General features: G+C 45.3%; 1 protein-coding gene across 9 annotated transcripts in view; it reads right to left on the bottom strand.

The window, feature by feature from the left end:
* The window catches only part of SQOR (sulfide quinone oxidoreductase), a 58473-nt gene extending 42448 nt beyond the window's left edge, over positions 1 to 16025 (bottom strand). The window contains exons 1-3 of one of the 9 annotated variants that reach the window (XM_063794927.1): positions 12540 to 12677; positions 11496 to 11628; positions 11100 to 11220 (exon numbers count right to left, since the gene is read on the bottom strand). The gene's annotated coding sequence lies outside the window, so the exon portion shown is untranslated. Of the gene's footprint in view, positions 1 to 11099; positions 11221 to 11495; positions 11632 to 12539; positions 12984 to 15606 lie in introns of those variants that run through there. The other 8 variants (XM_054666900.2, XM_054666899.2, XM_063794928.1 and 5 more) reach the window with 8 other exon arrangements.
* Between the last annotated feature and the right edge of the window lie 1537 nt (positions 16026 to 17562).

Genomic DNA, 17562 nt, shown 5'->3' with positions numbered 1-17562 from the left:
GAGCCACCGGGCCTGGCCCAAGCTACTTTAAATTTGAATGAAAATAAAATAATCCCAGCACTTTGGGAGGCCAAGGCGGGCGCACCGCTTGAGCTCAGGAGTTCGAGACCAGCCTGGGCAACAGGGCGAAACCCCATCTCTACTAAAAGTACAAAAATTAGCCAAGCGTGGTGGTGTGCTTCTATAATCCCAGCTACTAGGGAGGCTGAGGCAGGAGAATCACTTGAACCCAGGAAGAGGAGGTTGCAGTGAGTGGAGACTGCCTCACTGCACTCCAGCCTGGGCCACAGACAAAGACCCTGTCTCAAAAAAAAAAAAAAAAAAAAAAAAGTTAAAGTAGCTTGGTTGAATCCCATGGAGTGAGGTGGGAGGTGAGAGTGAATATATGTTTTGTTTTGTTTTGTTTTTTTCTAACAGAGCTTCACTCTGTTGCCCAGGCTGGAGTGCGGTGGCATGATCTCGGCTCACTGCAACCTCCTCCTCCCGGATTCAAGCGATTCTCCTGTCTCAGCCTCCTGAGTAGCTGGGATTACAGGCGCCCACCACAACACCCAGCTAATTTATATATTTTTAATAGAGACGGAGTTTCACCATGTTGGCCAGGCTGGTGTCGAACTCCTGACCTCAGTTGATCCACCAGCCTCGGCCTCCCTGTTACTAAATTTTAGCTTACTAAATAAACTGAAAAGAAAGAAATTAAGTTTTTTTGGCAGAGAAGGGCAAGGTACAATAATAGTACTGATTTAATTTTTTAGGAGTCTTTATCTTTCAGAAATACACACCGAGATTCTTATAGTTGAAATGACTCGGAATTTGCTTGAAAATATTTTAGGAGGTGTAAGTGGGTAGGGGTGTAGATGAAACAAAATGGGCCATGAGTTGGCAATAATTTGAAATCAGTGGATGGATATATATGGGCATTCCTTGTGGCAGTCTATTTTTGTACATGTTTGATGAAAGTTTACACAATAAAAACTTCAAATGAGTGAATGAATGAAAAATTAAAAAAAACTAAGAGTGAACACTGGTTTTGCTCTTTAGTCACTGAAATGTTAAGGTTTGGGCATATTTCAATAATAGCAAGATATTAGCAATACAAGTAATAGCAACACAACTTGTAATCATACATCCTCCCATGTGCATAGAGCTTTACAATTCACAGGGCCCAAACCTGAGCCCACACCGGAAGTATTGATATCACTTTACAAATGGGAAAACTGAATTCCGAGAGGTGAAGTCACTCAAGGGTTTCACACAATGCATCAGCAGCAGGGCCAGAGCTAGCATGAATTCTTTTTCTGACAAGCAACTTTTTCTGAATATCCTTTGCAGCAGCAATGCAGGCATTAGCAGGAGCTAGCAATTCAGAGAAGGAGCAATTCCCAGTCTGCACCTTCCAGCTCCAGGGATGGCCTCTGTGCTGCGATAGGGCAGAACAGAAGAGTCCTGCATCTCTGGGCGGCCCCACATGCTGTCTCCTAGAGGCGCCGGCCTCTAAGCAGGGGCAGATCTGGGTTTTATGGGCATTGAACCCTATACAATTTGGGGCTTCAAATCTGGGGTTTCATAACCCAAAATTACCAATACAAAATTAGATACAATATCCAATATGTATTTTGAATGAGAAAGTAAATCACAACAAATACCTGGATCCTTGGTGAGTCAGGACCCTTTGTTCTGCGATCTCTTTTAGAAAATGTATCAGAAATACAAACATAGCAATGCTTGCTAGTTACAAGCTGGCTGCCTCCTGGAACATGGGAAAACTCCCTGCACCCACAGCCAATAAAGGGTCAAAACAAGATTTAACTGGAGGAGGTGAAAGGAATGAGGGAGGCGACCAAAGCAAACATCATCATTTCCCTATTACATGAAGGACATTCCTGGAGACTGGCTCACAAGATTACAGAAGCTAAGTCCCAATTCTGTAGTCAGCAAGCTGAAGACCCGGGAGAGCCTATGGTACAGTTTCAGTCTCAAGGCCAGCTCAAGACACAGGACAAGCCATGTTTCAGTTGAGTCTCAACACAGAAGAACATCCGATATCCCAGCTCCAAGACACTCAGGCAGGCAGGGCTGATTGTCTCTCATTCACGGGAGTGTTCGCCTTTTTGTTCTACTGAGGCTTTCAGCTGATTGCGTAAGGCCAACCCACATTGGGGAAGACAATCTGTTTTGCTCAATCTACCCATTCAAATGTTACTCTCATCCAGAAACCCCCTCACAGGCACACCCAGAATACCGTTTGACCAAATTTCTAGGCACCCCATAGTCCAGTCAAACTGGAACATAAAATTAACCATCACACCCTCTGACTTAAACTCTAAGAAGGCAGGTCTAAATCTGGAAATACCTTAAAAAGGAAATTGTTACTGTCACCTGATTAGCATGGGTTGCCAAGAAAATGCCAAACATTAGCCCATAAATGAGATCCTTAGCATAATCTCCTCTTAATCCAAAATACATGCAAGTAATGTGTCCAGTAATATTTACAGCACATATCAATGGCACTGCATTAGATACTTCATGAAACCAGGAAGGCAACTGACTGTTTCCCCTTCCTGTCAATATTCTGAATCCTGCTGTATTAATTCTGTTTTTCATTGTCTGTATTTTTTTATGGTTTGACATTTTGGGGCCTTGCTAATCCCAGAGACTGCCCCTCCCAGGACTAGCTAACTCTGAGAGATGGTAAATGGCTTGCCTGGCTTGCCTATGACCACACCTTTGATATGTAAACCAGTCAATCCAGAGCCATATTCTGAACCACCTCCTCTATTTGGCTTTAACCCTGCAAGAGGCAATTTTCCCCTGCCCTTATTATTCCAGGGCCAGGCATCAGACAACTACAACTATAGGCAGCTCATGAATCCTGGAGCACTCTAAAATTATTCAAACTAGCCAATCCCAAACCTGGCCAGCCCTTTCCCCTGCCTCACAATACAGTCTTTTGCCTGTTCTTTCCCCTCACTTTTTCTGCCCCCTGACCTATGCAGGTGCTTTCCCATATGGCCCCATGTGAGGTGTTATGCCTCCTGTTTCTAGGGAACTGTGAGTAAGAGCTTCTTCCTTCATGGCAGTCACCTCCTGATCTGTTGGCCTCACCATTCTTGATTAAAACAAATCCCAGGTACGTTGTAATACATCTAGATTAAAATGCATGTGCCAACTATTCAGTCAGATGGAAGCTTTTACATGTTTAACACATTTTTGCTCGGCTTCTTCTCCTCACATATCCACTAAACTGTCAGGCGGCATTTAAAAAGCCAGGCGCGATGGCTCATGCCTGTAATCCCAGCACTTTAGAAGCCGAGGCAGGTGGATCACTTGAGGTCAGGAGTTTAAGACCAGCCTGGCCAACATGGTGAAACCCTGTCTCTGAAAAATACAAAAATTAGCCAGGCATGATGGCGGGTGCCTGTAATCCCAGCTACTCGGGAGACTGAGGCAGGAGAAACGCTTGAACCTGGGAGGCGGAGGTTGCAGTGAGCCGAGATCGCGCCACTGCACTCCAGCCTGGGCACAACAGAGCAAGACTCCGTCTCAAAAAGGAGAAAAAAAAAAAATACGCCGTCTCTATGCCGTCTCTAAAATGCAATTTAATTACATAGTACCGAAGAATGTTACAGTTTGTGGGTGATTGAGCTAAATTTTTATAAATTTTTGCAACTAAATAACATAGCTACAGTTTGAGTTTTTAAGGCAGTAACCGCTCTAGAAGAAGCAGCACGTGGCCTTCCTTTCTTTTGTCATATACTATCCTCCATTCTATTGAAACTTAAGATATCTTCTCCACCAAGAAAAATCTTCACATCTATTTTATCCATTTAACCTTGATAGAGGGCATCAGCCAGAAGTGCTCAGAAAAGAAGGTGAGAAACAAGTTTTCTGCAGCATATAAGTCTATGTGCAAATCAGGTTTATACCTACACTGAATTTGTCTCAATCACACAGGGGCTAAGTTTGCAGAACTGAAAATCAGGAAAGATAATCTAAGCTGAATTTTTATTAGGAGAATTTTTACCTGCACAAATGATATACGATTAAATTACTTACATTTAGCTATGCTAAATATGTAAGTGTATCTTTATGAAATAGACTTACATGAAATTCGCCTGGTCACAATTCTGCTGCTGTTTAAGAATGTTTCCAGGCCAGGCATGGTGGCTCACGCCTGTAATCCCAACACTTTGGGAGGCTGAGGCAGGCGGATCATGAGGTCAGGAGATTGAGACCATCCTGGCTAACACAGTGAAACCCTATCTGTATTAAAAATACAAAAAATTAGCTGGGCGTGGTGGCACGCACCTGTAGTCCCAGCTACTCGGGAGACTGAAGCAGAAGAATTGCTTGAACCTGGGAGGCAGAGGCTGCAGTGAGCCGAGATCGCACTACTACACTCCAGCCTGGGTGACAGAGCAAGACTCCATCTCAAAAAGAAAAAAGAATGTTTCCACAAGTATTCATTGAGCGCCCACTGTATGTAAGGATGCATGCTGAGAGACAGCAATTTCTCCAGGCCTGATCCCCTCCCACTCTTTTAGCTAGGGCATTGAGGCTTTACATGGGAAAACAAAGTTCTGGAAAGTGATCGCACAAAGGGGCAGCTTTGAGTAAGAGAATCTTCTGGTGTTGGAACAAATTAACCCTCCTGTTGGAGGAGAAACAAAACCAGTTTCACATGGGCTGATTTTGACAAATCAGTTAGGAGACTATTGGAGTGGTCCAGGTGTGAGCGATAAGCTCCTGAATTAGGTGTTAGCATTAGAAATGCAAACAAAGATTCAGATAAGATAGAGGCTGGGAAGAGAGAATAATTTCGGGAGACGTGGGAAAGGCTTCTGGAAGAAAAAAAAAGTCAAAGTTGACATCTAGACAGCTGAAGAAAAAGGAATTATGTGAGCAGAAAAAGGGAAGTTATGGCAGGGACCTGTTCCGGCTACTTTTGGACAGTTGGGTTCAAGATTTTGAAAGTAGAATCACTTGCAATGAGAATCTCCTAACGGTGGATATAAAGGAGGGCAGTCTAGCGCACTGGGAAGGGGGAGAAATGAGATTGGATAGGCATGTGTTACTAAAGTTTAGGTCTGAGAGCTTAATCCCAGACAATGGCAATTTGATCTAGGGGTCACAAAGCAGCAACCTGCAGGCCAAGTGCAGGCCAGAGCTGTGTTTTGCTTGGCTCACAGTGCTTTTCTTGAATTTTGAATTAGTCATCAACATTAAAAAATTTGGAGATCTCGACAAAAAATATTCCAGATTCTTGGCCTCTAACACTAAGCCCACATTCTCACATGGAAACTCTTGGCTGGAGCTGAGCAGTCATTGGTCTTCTCCACCATGCACAAGGTTTCAGTTCACTCCAGCCCCACTCAGCCTATGTTGTTCATTTGTTACCTGCTCAGCCCTGGTGTGCATTTCAGCCTGTGGTTACTGCTAATGGCAGTGAGAGCCCTTGGAAGGTCTTAATAAAACTGGATTTATAAAGAGTCCCCAGGGGAAGCCGAGAGGATGAACTGGAGCAATTCAGTTGAGTTCAGCATTTTTGATTGTTTACTAAATGCCAGGGATTGTGCTAGGCACTGCACAGCCAGTGATGGGTAAGAAGAGTCTGTCTGTTATAACAGGAAAGACCAGGAATACGAAGATCCATTAAGCGGCTGTTTCAGAAATTCAGGCACAGTGAGGGCGGGGTCTGAATGGGAACAGAGATGAAGGGTGTGAATGTGAGACACACATTGACATTTTTGCGACAATCAGCTATAGGGGATAAAGAAGAAGGAAGAATGTGAACGATGACATTATATCCACTTGTTCAGGTGAATATAATGAAGACAGGATGTGAGTAGCAATACTAGAATTACTCAAAGTGGAGTAAAGGTCCAAGGCACTGTGAGGGAGAAGGAAAGCACCCCCCTTGAAAACTGAATGAGTGTTGTTCCGAGAAAGGATAGCAGCTGTGCTCTTCCTCTTGGCACACCTCCGCTTGAGTAATGGCAGTGCTATTCTTGCCTTGTGTGTTCAGGAACTGGATTACTATATTGTTAACAAATAAAGAAAATGGAGCAATCTTCACTTAGCCCTGCAGGGCCATGTTGAAACTCTCCCTCTGGAGCTGTTATAAATCCAAACATTTGTTTAAATATTAAGCTGTGAAGCAAGTACACCAGTAGTGGGCCAGGACTGAGTCACTGGGGAAATAGGAACAATCTACATAGCTCTCTGATGATTCAAGGACTGGGAGCTGCACTGGGGTTCTTTAGTTCCCTCACTCTTCAGGGGCAAAACTGTAGGAATTTTCTTTGCAGAGTTACTGATTAAGAGTTGCTAATGAGGACTTTACAATGAAACAGTGGCTCCCTTTGCTCCTGAGAAATTTCCTACAAATTATCCTGACCTATCCTTATTTTACAATCAGAGAATGCATTATAACAAGAGAACTGACAATTTCACCAAACCAATACAATTGCTAAGCAGAAAACACAAATTATATTTACATAAGGAAAATGCTTGCATTCAGATTCCAGGAAAGAAAAAATATGTCAGTCAATTGGATTATTTCAAATGAAAGTTAAGAGTTTTGACTGAATTATATAGGGGGAAAAAAAGCGAAAGAACACCTTGTTTTTCTGCTTGCTGTAGCCAGTGGGAGCCTGACTTCTCACATTCTAGTACCTAAAGAAGCACAACTTAGCTCCCCTTCAACCCCACCACTCATAGCTGGCCTCTGGTCAGGTAATTTTCAGGTTTCCTTTCTAGTCTGTATATGCCTGTGTGTGCCCATCTGCAGACTGTAGGACATGACTCACTGGAAAAAGAAGCCTGAGGTGGAATCAATGTACTCCCAGTCACACAACAGGGATGAACTTGTTTTCCTGAGTTTGTTAAATGACCACATTAAAATTACTCAACAGCCTCAGGAGCTTTGGGATTTCCACTCAGAGTCTCACATGCAAGGAGTTCACTGTAAACCGGACTGGCCATTTCATTCAAGTATATCATTCCTTGGAATCCAGTGTGTGAGGTCTTACCATAATGAGAAAACACTCTTTAATTTCAAGGTATACATTTGCTATTTGGACATAGTTGGAGAGACTCTAAACTCAATCCTTTAATAGTTGAGACAGAATGAGGTGTAGACAGCTCACGTCTCTTCTGTGTCCAGCTAGATGACAATGACCCGTTCCTGGTGAAGCTTTGTCTGAGGGCATATCAAGAGTCAAGAGACCCAGGACCACAGTCCAGGGAGTGCTAGGTACAGCTCTTCCTGACCCATTTTGGGCCATGCTTTCTTCATCAATGGAATAAAGGATCAGGTTGGGTGGCATCAAAGGTCCCCTGCTTCTCTAAAACTTTGCTATCCTCTAAATGAGAAAAGGAAAATGGAAGTTCACAAGCAGGCTTTCAAATGGGGACGCTTGTTCTAATAACTCCTTAGATTGATCAGAGATGTGAATTTTTGTGGCAAAGAATAACAAGGCTTTAATAAGCAGGTCTGGAACATAATTAGAATGGAAACCATTCCTCTCAATCTCTCCCCGCAAGTCCCCAAATCATTTGTGGAAGTGTTGATATGTGACAGGCATTGTGCTATGCACTTGACATAATTACTCACAAAAACCAGAGAGGTGGGAATTATTATTCCCATTTTATAAGTGAGGAAATGGAGATTGTAAGACCATGAGATAGTCATTTACCATTTTGAGTCCATTTCCCTGAGGGTAAAATAAGTGGAGGTGTCTAGTTGCCATTAAAGACCTTTCTTACTCAATGATTCAAAACAAGCTTGGATTTGATCACCTAGACCTTCAAAGGCTCATGATTTTCCTCCAAACTCAGATGGCCCCTCATCCATCTCAAGCATCATTTATGTGCTCACAGAAACACAAAACCACATTTACTAGACCCAGCACTGTCTTGAAGAGCTCTCACAATCTATACTCCAAACATGGTGGTTGTTAAAACACATCATTTTCCTAAGGAGACATCATGGGCTACCTTAGAACAAATAGCCAAAGATATAAGAAAGTTATCATAGAGTGAAATCACCACAATCCCCACTTCCAGAAGCAGCCCTCCCTCCCAGAAGTCAGGAATTGGTACCAGGATACAGACATAGCCATTTTCTCTCCATTCATGTAGCTAGGGCCAGAGCTGCTGGTTCCCAGCTAGGTGGCATGAAAGTTCCCTGAGGGCTGGGCTAGGGCCAAAACATGGAGATTCATTATGATCACAAGGGAGTCACCCCATGGTATTTAAGGATGATCATAACATCATCACCCATCACCCACCATACATTTACAAAGTACTTACTATGTACATGGCACAACAGCTAACCTAGGTCACTTGCTGAAGAGGCCAAGTTTTTCTTTTCCTAACAGTCAAAATCATGAAGCTGAATATGGCTTTAACAACTTCAGGCAGGATCCTAGGGACCACACAGGGTGTCTGTAGAAGGAAAGTACATGGGATACTCTTCTGCATAGGTTGGGTAAGAGATCCTAAGAGCAAGTGATGGACATGTCAGGATCATGACTTCAAAGAGATGGTGCCTAGTTGTAGCCATTTTTTTTAAACCTATTGTCCATTTGGTAGAACCATTTGTATTAATTTTCTAGGGCTGCCATAACAAAACACTATAGACTAGATGAAGTCTAGAACAGAAATTTATTTTCTCAAAGTTCTGGAGATTGAAAGTCCAAGACCTCAGTGCTGATGAGACTGGTTTCTCCTGGGATCTCTCTCCCTGGTTTGCAGATGGCCACCTTCTCACTGTGCCTTTGCGTGGCCTTTTCTCTGTGCACATGTGCTCCTGACGAGTCATCTTCTTATAAGGATACTATTCATATTGGATTAGGGCTCCACCTTAATGACCTAACTTAATTATCCTTTTTTTTTTTCTTTCTTTCTTTTTTTGAGACAGAGTCTTGCTCTGTTGCACAGGCTAGAATGCAGTGGCATGATGATCTTGGCTCAATGCAACTTCCTCCTCTCCGGTTCAAGCAATTCTCATGCCTCAGCCCCCTGAGTAGTTGGAATTACAGGTGCACACTACCCCACCCAGCTAATATTTTGAATTTTTAGTAGAGACAGGGTTCCTCTATGTTGGCCAGGCTGGTCTCAAACTCCCAGCCTCAAGCGATCTGCTTACCTCGGCCTCCCAAAGTGCTGGGATTACAGGCGTGAGCCACCATGCCTGGCTAATTATTCTTTTATTGAGACAAGGTCTTGCTATGTTGCTCAGGCTAGCCTCGAACTTCTGAGCTCAAGCAGTTCTCCCACCTCAGCCTCCCAAGTAGCTGGGGCTACAGGTGCTCACCACCACTTCTAACTAAGGCACTATCTCCTAATACAGTCACATTCTAAGATACTGGGGGTTAGGGTTTCAATATATGAATTTGGTGAGTCCATAACACCAGTATTTGCCCTTCCCAAAGTTACAGACATAGATAGTCCCAGTGTGTTCTAAATTTCCGAGGGTTTTTTTGTTCTGTTTTGTTTTTTTCCACAAAGTTCTCTACCTCCTGTCCCAATTTAGCACTTTCTCAATGTAAATCACAGGGATGGTTGGCTAGATCTACTTTTCTTTATTATTATTACCACCTACATCTGGGGATTACAAAGATTTTTCAGGCTGGGATTAAGAAGCAACTAGTTGGCTTCCAGCCAGGTCTGGGCAGCTTTCCATAAGCTATCCAAACTGCTCCTATTTACCAAGTCTTCAGAGTCAAAGAGGAGTTATATAGTAGATAGTGGAGCAGGGAAAGGTGAAAGGAGAAGAAAAAAGTACATCTATGCCCAGAAATGCCTTGTCATGGGTCCGTCTCCATTCTTTTTAAGACATTTCCTGTGTTACAACACATCGGATTAACAAAGCTAGACACAGGCAACATGGAGGAGAAACTGTTCTGCAAAGGAATCCGGTTTCCTTTCAACATTCAGTTTCATTTTCACTGGCAGAACACCAGCCACACAGACACGCACACACAGACCCTGGGCCCTGACTGACATTTCAAGCACCCCCGTTCCAAATGTGTTTATATATTTTTCCAGCCAGAAAAAACAAAAGCCCCAAATTTAAACAAAGTCATTTCCCAAACCACCAGCTGTCTCCTTAATGAATTTTGTTTTTTGGACTTAGTCACAAGCAACCCTTTCTAACCCACTTATTCATTCAATAAATAATGAGTACCTCCCCAGGCTTGGGGATATAAGGCCATAAGCTTGGGAGGGATACAGATAAGTTCTGATAAATGGTACCTACTTCAGCCCTCTACACTAAGTGTAGTGCTGGGTGCCTTAAATACTTGGGAAGGTGTTATTATCTCCACTGTACAATGAAGAAGCTGAGGCGAAAAGAAATTCAAAAGCCAAGGTTAAGCTGGGTGTGGTGGCTGCTTTGGGAAGCAGACAAGGGCAGATCACTTGAGGTCAGCAGTTCAAGACCAGCCTAGCCAATATGGTGAAACCCTGTCTCTACCAAAAAATACAAAAATTAGCCAGGTGTGGTGGTGGGTGGCTGGTGTAATCCCAGCTACTAGGGATGCTGAGGCAGGCGAATCACTCGAACCTGCGAGGAGGTTGCAGTGAGCAGAGATCGCCTCACTGTACTCCAGCTTAGGCAACACAGCAAGACCATGTCTCAAAAAAAAAAAAAGCCAAGGTTACAATGGGCCTTGGAAATGTCAATGGAAGTGTCAAGCCCAGAAGCCAAGTCATCGGGTCAGTACCCTTTCTACTATCAGAGGATCTTAACCTGGACCCAAAAACTTAGATGGAAAAGTATTTTACATCTTTATTTTTACGGATATTTAATATTTACATCTTTTATTTCTCTAGTATCTAACTGAAATTTAACATTTACTTCAATTATGTATGTAGCCAACAAACCACAGCAGTATTGGCAATACTAAGACTTTGTCACCAATAGAAATCACAGATATTGGCCGTGTGCAGTGGCTCATGCCTGTAATCCCAGAACTTTGGGAGTCCAAGGTGGGCGTATCACAAGGTCAAGAGATCGAGACCATCCCGGACAATATGGTGAAATCCTGTCTCTACTAAAAATACAAAAATTAGCTGGGTGTGGTGGCACGCACCTGTAGTCCCATCTACTCGGGAGGCTGAGGCAGGAGAATCACTTGAACCCAGCAGGCGGAGGTTGCATTGAACCGAGATCGCGCCACTGCACTCCAGCCTGGTGACAGAGTGAGACTCCGTCTCAAAAAAAAAAAAAAGAAGAAAGAAATTACAGATATTTTCTTATATTACAAGTATTACCTATATCTTGAAATAATTGTTTATGTTCTTTACTACTTCAAAATTATGGTAACTATTTAATCCACTGCTAGATCTTGTTATTTAATAACCTTGTTATTAAATAATGCATTCGTTTTTTAAAGACATATATATTACCATATCATAAATTCTTTTAATGTTTTCACATGTGTTTTGCAATTGGTTTCCTTTATAATACTCTTCCTTTTGTTTTATACCTTTAAAAAAGCATTGTTCTGGTCCAGCGCGGTGGCTCACTCGTGTAATCCCAGCACTTTGGAAGGCCGAAGTGTGCGGATCATTTGAGGCCAGGAGTTCGAGACCAGCTGGGCAACATGGTGAAACCCGCCTCTACTAAAAATACTAAAATTAGCCAGGTGTGCTGCGCCTGTAATCCCAGTTACTCGGCAGGCTGAGGCAGGAGAATCGCTTGAACCCGGGAGGTGGAGGTGGCAGGGAGCCGAGATCGCGCCACTGCACTCCAGCTTGGGCGACAGAGCAAGACTATGTCTCAAAAAAAAGTATTGTTCTGAGAGAGAGTCTTTAGCCTTCCCAGAAATGCCAAAGGGGTGCACAGCACAAAAATGGAACAGAGCCCTGCATTATAGCAATGGGCAGCACAGGCAAAGCCAGGGGCTCTGTTCAGTGTCTTTGAGCAAAAAGCCAGGTTGGAATTTTGATAAATAAAAGAGACAGATGAAGAGGAAAGGAAATGAGCCCAGATTCCACCAGAAGACCCCTTCTCCCTTTCCACCAATTCCTGTTCAGCAGGTGCCCTAAATCCTCTCCCCTTCAGGTTTCAGCTGCAGCCGACCCCTCGAGCGCCCCCTCTGTCCCACGCGCAGTGTCGGTGGATGACTGTGTCAATCCCTGGCCCCCGGACGCCGAGCACCCACTCCCGCTCCAGGACGGTGCCGAGTGACAGTCAACAGGTGGAAGGCGCCAGAAACGTCCACACACCAAGACCACGGATACTTCGGTTTTTAAGCACCCCTCGCGGGTTGGCCTCTCCGCGGCCCTGAGGCTCTGACACTCCGAGAAGGAAGCAAGAGTCCCAAGATCCGGGTTCCAGACAAGGGCAGCAAGAGCTGCAGGTGTCCGGAGTTGAGGAAGCAAAGTTTGGGGCGCGGCGCACCGGGTCTGCGGAGTCCCAGCTGCGGAAACTGAGTTAAGCTAACAAACAGCCTCAGTGGTGGTCGCTGTCCCCGCCCAGTCTCCCTCCGCTGGCCCAGGGCCAAAGATCGGCCGCGGATGCCTCTTACCCAGGCGTGAGCGGAGCCTTCGGTCACTGCGTTGGCGCAGCAAAAACCTTCGCTCCCTTCTGGGTCTCAAGGCCTGGACTGGGGCCCCGCCCGCCTGCGCTCCCGGCCCTCCGGGCGGAGGCTGGAGGCGGGGAAAGCGAGGCTCCCCCCAGGAAAGGTCCCGAAAAGTCCCGCCGTGCCCCGCCCGGCGCCGCAGCCCAGACACCATGGTCAGTGAACACACCAGGGCGTTGAGCGCTCACGGGGCACAGAACCAGGAACAAGCGTCCATCCGGCCTGGGGCGCTGCCGGCTGGGCAGACTCGCCCCTTGCGCGCCCTGAAGGGCGGCCCCGCAGGATAGGGCGCACAGGCGGAGGACACCGAGGCCACCTGACGCTTCCGCCCCTGGGTGCCAACAGCGTTTTGTAATCAGGGCAGGCAAAAGCGGAGGCGGGGCGCTGTGCAGAGAGGCTCTGGCTGTTCCCACTGGGTCCTCCTATGTGCCCTGGGCTTCTCACCAGGTTCACACAGCTGCCCAGAAACACAGGTATTCCCGCGCTCATTTCACAGAGAAGGTGACCGAGGTTCAGCTTTGGTGTGCGCTGGAGCCCTTCCTTCAAAACGCGCAGGCAGGGGTAAGCTGGCTTCCAGCCAGCCACTGGCCTCCACAGTGTCCCATCCCATATTCATGACTGGACATTTTCAGTTGACGGCTCTTTCCAGGTGGATGTAAAGTCTCAGTGAGTGGTTCTCCACCATATCAGATTCAGTAACACTTTTTACAATAAATACAGGGTGTCCCAAAAGTCTCATAACCTGAGAAGTGCAAGTGCTAGAAGCTTTCAAAAAAACAAACAAAAATAAACCCTTGAAAGTTTGAGTTTCTTTTACACTTATTTGGTTTTATGAATTTTGAATATATATATATTTTTTGTTGTTGTTGTTATTGTTTTTTGAAACAGAGTCTCACTGTGTTGCCCAGGCTGGAGTGCAGTGAGTAGAGCAATCTCGGCTCACTGCAACATCTGCCTCATGGGTTCAACCAATTCTGGTGTCTCAGCCTCCTGAGTAGCTGGGACTACAGGTGTGTGCCACCATGCCCGGCTAATTTTTGTATGTTTCAGTAGAGATGAGGTTTCACCATGTTGGCCAAGCTGGTCTCAAACTCCTGGCCTCAAGCGATCTGCCCTCCTGGGCCTCCCAAAGTGCTGGGATTACAGGCGTAAGCCACCATGCCCAGCCTTGAATATTATTTTTTTTAAATGTTTTCAACTGATACTTTCTATCTTTAATCAAAGAGACTGACTATATCTATGGCAAAATCATCATGAACAATACAATACACACGCAGACTGTAGACTTTTATTGGTAACTCAATTCCATCTGCAGCATTGCTTCTGTGACATGATTTTCTTCTTTTTTTTTTTTTTTTTTTGAGGCGAAGTCTCACTCCGTCGCCCAGGTTGGAGTGCAGTGGTGTGATCTCAGCTCACTACAACGTCCACCTTCCGGATTCAAGTGATTCTCCTGCCTCAGCCTCCCGAGTAGCTGGGACTACAGGCATCCACCACCACCCATGGCTAATTTTTGTATTTTTAGTAGAGACAGGGTTTCACCATGTTGGCCAGGCTGGTCTTGAACTCCTGACCAAGTGATCCACCCACCTTGGCCTCCCAAAGTGCTGGGATTACAGGCGTGAGCCATCGCACCCAGCCAACATGATTTTTTGAAATGGCAAATAACTCTGGTAAAGAAGCTCTGAACAAAACAAAGTATACTCTTTTCTTCCTTTATTCCAATAGAAACATTCCTGGAAATTTTAGTATGAAAACCATGCAGAATGCTTAATGTTTATAATTATCTGAACTAGAACCTAAATAACTTCACCAAAAAAATGGTTTTTTGCATACTTGAATGTTGGTGCAAGGCACAGGACACCAGAAATTGTGCAGGACTCTGGACAGTTAATTGGGTTTTTGGTTTTTTGGGTTTTTTTTTTTTTAATTGAGACAGGGTCTCACTCTGCTACCCAGGTTTGAGTGCAATGGTGCGATAACAGCTTCCTGCAGCCTCGACCTCTGGAGCTTAAACAGTCCTCCTACCTCAGCCTCCCAAATAACTGAGACCACAGGCATGTGCCACCATGCCCAACTAATTTTTTTCTAAATTTATTTTTTTTTTTTTTGTAGAGATGGAGATCTCACTACATTGCCTAGGCTGGTCTTGAACTCCTGGGCTCAAGCCATCCTCCCGCCTCAGCCTCTTAAGGTGCTGGGATTAGAGGAGTGGGCCACCATGACTGGCCAGGACAGTTCATTGTTATATGGCCCTGTTCACATAGCAGGGGAGGTTGGCTTCCTTGGTTCCCACTCTCTAAATGCCAATAGACTCTCTCCCAAATTTATGACAAATAAAAAGTCCCCTCCTATATTTCCAAAATGCTTCACCCCACTTCCCAGTCCCATCACCCTCCACATCCAAGCCAAGAAGCCCTGGTTTAAATGGGAAGGATGCAGGCGGGAAAGAGTCACAGGAGATGTGCTGCCTGCTGGGTGGTTTGAGATTGATGGCTGTGGAATCAGATTCAGAGTTAAGAAACATGTCCTGGGCTGGGTGCGGTGGCTCGTGCCTGTAATCCTAGCACTTTGGGAGGCTGTGGCGGGCAGATCACGAGGTCAGGAGTTCGAGACCAGCCTGGCCAGCATGATGAAACCCCGTCTCTACTAAAAATACAAAAAAATTAGCCAGGCATTGTGGCACGTGCCTGTAGTCCCAGCTACTCGGGAGGCTGAGGCAGGAGAATTGCTTGAACCCAGCAGGCAGAGGTTGCAGTGAGCCAAGATCGTGCCACTGCACTCCAGCCTGGGCAACAGAGCGAGACTCCATCAAAAAAGGAAGGAGGGAGGGAGGGGAGGGGAGGGGGAGGGAAATGTCCTGACCATATCCCACATGCTGAGATCCTCCAGTGTATGTATTCTACTATCTCACTCAAGAGCCCTCCTTCCAATGCAAAAGAGAATACTTCAAAGGAGAACAGAAGTTGTAACTTGCCCATCAGACAAGGAAGGGGACTGAGAGTTGACTCACTTACTCATGCAGTCATTCTTTCATCTGGTGGATATTCTCTGAGTCCTTGCCTTCTGTGTCCAGCAAGCCCTGTGCCTGCTGTCTAGGCACACACTGTTGAAAAAAATCAGACTTGATTCCTACCCATGTGAAGTTTGCAGAGGAATGAAAGTGCACTTGGGATATGGGAAACTGAAAGAAGAATCATTAAAGGATGGGAAGAGGAAGTGATAGGAGGAGCTAGCACTAAGAGGAACACACCCCAATTCAAGAACATCCGGGAGAAGGAAAACAAATCCAAATCAGGGCTCTGGGAAGATTTGCAGACACGTGGGCAGGAAGGGCTGGCAACAGGAATGGGTGGAAATAGAGAATGGAACAGTGAAAGGGATCCTTATCACAAGAAAGGGAAGGCTCAGGAGGAAGATCAGAGCAAAGAGGCTGATCCTCCAGTACTGTCTTTCCTGCTTGATCAGCAAGCCCCACCCTCATCCCTTCCCTGCTGCAAATGCTTCCTGGATGAGTAGCTACAGAAACAACTCATACCCTAGCCTCCCCAGCAAACCCTCCCTAGCTGGGACAGTAACCCAGCCAAGGCTTCACAGCTAAGCAATGAGACTTGTGGGAGAGCTGGGAATGAGTTCTTGCTATGCATCAGGGAGCAAGCATCACATGGTGTTTCATCCTGCCAAGCCACAGGGCAGTCTCAGAACCAGATAGGCAGATGAACAGGGTGTATTAGTTTGTTTTCACACTGCTGATAAAGACATACCCAAGACTGGGAAGAAAAAGAAGTTTAATTGGACTTACAGTACCATGTGGCTGGGGAGGCCTCAGAATCATGGAGGGAGGCGAAAGGCGCTTCTTACATGGCGGCAGCAAGAGAAAATGAGGAAGAAGCAAAAGCAGAAACCCCTAATAAACCCATCAGATCTCGTGAGACTAACTCACTATCATGAGAATAGCACTTGAGAGACCAGCACCCATAATTCAATTACCTCACCCTGAGTCCCTCCCACAACACCTAGGAATTCTGGGAGATACAATTCAAGTTGATATTTGGGTGGGGACACAGCCAAACCATATTACAGGGCAATACTTGTGTTTCATGCCTTGTTTTTAAAAGACAGCCCCAACACCTCCCAAACATGCTGTTTTCCTCACAGCTAATCTGCTTATCAAATAATAACTAAAACTACATCAGTCTACAGGGTAGCTGGAGTAACCTCATCTGTGTCATTGAAGGTCAAGTTGTTGTTGTTTTCAGACAAGAAGCACTAATGTATATGGAGGTTCTATCTCAATCAGCATTATCGGTTGCAAGAAAGAAACCAGCTCTGGATGCCTTAAGTAGAAAAGGGACATTAGGCTGGGCACAGTGGCTCACGCCTGTAATCCCAGCACTTTGGGAGGCCAAGGCAGGTGGATCACGAGGTCAGGAGATCACCACCAGCCTGGCCAAGATGGTGAAACCCCTACTCTACTAAAAATACAAAAATTAGCCAGGTGCAGTGGCAGGTGCCTGTAATCCCAGCTGCTCGGGAGGCTGAGGCAGAGAATTGCCTGAACCCAGAGGTTGAGGTTGCAGTGAGCTGAAATCGTGCCACTGCACTCCAGCCTGGGCAACAGAGCGAGATTCTGTCTCAAAAAAAAGAAAAAAAAGAAAAGGGACATTAAAAGGCTCTCAAGGATTCACAGAACCATTAAAATGATGGGTAATGATGGGAGGAGAAGTGCACAGGAATGAGGACAGCTGTGGATAATCAAAAAGCAGAATGTCCACCTTCTTTTAGTAGAAACAGCCTGGCTACCCCCAGGATGCTCCCATGTCATCACAAATTACTGTAGAATGAATGACACAAATATAAAGAGAGTGAGAGTGAAAATTCTCAGTGGGAGTTTCCAATTGACCAACTGTATGTCAAAGGCCAGCATTGTAGCTGTCAGAGCAGGGAGAGAATATACTTGGCCCCCTTA

The sequence above is a fragment of the Pan troglodytes genome, chromosome 16, assembly GCF_028858775.2.
Source record: "Pan troglodytes isolate AG18354 chromosome 16, NHGRI_mPanTro3-v2.0_pri, whole genome shotgun sequence".
NCBI lineage: Eukaryota > Metazoa > Chordata > Mammalia > Primates > Hominidae > Pan > Pan troglodytes.
This window is presented reverse-complemented; position numbering and strand designations above follow the sequence as displayed.